At 36.8% G+C, this 1,550-nt stretch overlaps 1 long non-coding RNA gene across 1 annotated transcript; it reads right to left on the bottom strand.

Annotated features, from left to right (window-relative positions):
* Positions 1-1,272, bottom strand: LOC125493156 (uncharacterized). The gene is made up of 2 exons (XR_007269644.2): positions 691-1,272; positions 1-314 (listed from the first exon to the last, which is right to left on the bottom strand). It is a non-coding gene; the product is annotated as an uncharacterized LOC125493156 (long non-coding RNA).
* Positions 1,273-1,550: the final 278 nt, after the last annotated feature.

Below are 1,550 nucleotides of genomic sequence, written 5' to 3'. Positions count from 1 at the left end.
TTTCTCAAAGTGTAAAATTTTTGTAGTTATTGTACAATTATAATACAAACACAGCTACAACAATCTACTGCATGCTAAAACAAATTCATTCACCACATTCATATCAAAATCGAAATTACAAATTCATGAACTCTAACATAAAATTCATTCCAAAAAAATAAAAAACCCTAACATTTGAATAAAAAAAAACATATGCCAGCCTTATTGACCCAATAGATAGCCTCGTTGAATTTCCAAAAGCACAACCTTGTTGACCCAGTAGATAGCCTCAGGAGAATTTCTGGTGCGAGGCTTTGGAAGCCGGAAAAAGCAACCTGCAAGAGATACACTCCACCGGTAATTGTAACCAGTTCGAAACATTAACAGCCGAAGAACATAGCCCAACATAAGCGGCTAACTGACAACAACAAAATCAGATGAAATTTTCGGTGCAAGGGTGTCACTACCGGTTAACCCAGCCAGCAAGTACAACATAGCGCTAGAAAATTAGTTTCAGAGTAAACTTGTATTTATTCACTGCATTGAGTTATCAACTTTGCTATAATGTCAACCCAATCATCACATTCATATCAAATTCATGCTCTTCGTTTGACATTTAAAAAATAAAAAAATCAGATATGGTTTCAAATTTTTGTAACCCAAATCTGACATTTAGAAAATAAAAACAATAAAAGAAAGTTAAAGAACAACCGAATAAAAACCAACAAAATCGGCGTGATGAAACCAGCCATCGTCGACATTCTCCAACGAACTTTCGCGCGACGCCGACGAACCTTCACGCGACACCAACCCTTTTCTCTCTCACCTTCGATTTACTTCTCTCCTTCGGACCCCTTTCTCTCGTCTTGCGGGTTGTTGAAGGCGGCGAACTTGAGGCTGAAAACATGAAGACTGCGAACATGGATGCTGAAAACTTCGGTTTAAGGCGCCGAAGCGGTGGAGGATGAGAGAACGGCTGAGAGAGCGAGAGAGGAAAGAGAAGGAGTGAGAGGAAAGAGAAGGAGAGAGAGGAGGGCGTGAGATCTGAAGAGAAAGAGGCACTTGAGAAACTTGAGAGTATTACCGCCACGTGATAACGTTAAAGGCTAAAACTACTAACTACTAAATTAACAATGCAGCGGAATTAATAAAAATAACTTCTCTTTATTGATAAATAAAAATTTATTGTTTCAACTAAGACAAAGGGAAATATAAAACATAATGACTACTAAACTAAGCTATGTAGTACTCCTCACTAGCTCCCCATATGTAGTATGCATCAATCAACCTGAAAAATCTGCTCACCAAAAGGATCCATCACAAACAAAGCCATAAAACAAACAAAACAAAATGCGTGTCAGTAAAAATACTGAGTACATGTATATGCGGAAATTTAAACACTTTATTAAACATTCAAAAGAATATTCCTATAAACCTTCCTTGAATACTTGAAATAACTTGTATAAATTCCTTGGATACTTGTATAATATAAAGTATATAACTTTAATAAAACTCCTTTTCCTTGCCTAGGTACCTTTCCTAAAGTGTGCACACCCCCCAAGTTTAGTATT

This window comes from Beta vulgaris, chromosome 9 (assembly GCF_026745355.1).
Source record: "Beta vulgaris subsp. vulgaris cultivar EL10 chromosome 9, EL10.2, whole genome shotgun sequence".
Lineage (NCBI taxonomy): Eukaryota > Viridiplantae > Streptophyta > Magnoliopsida > Caryophyllales > Amaranthaceae > Beta > Beta vulgaris.
The sequence above is the reverse complement of the archived record's forward strand: the minus strand, read 5'-3'. Positions and strand labels throughout refer to the sequence as shown.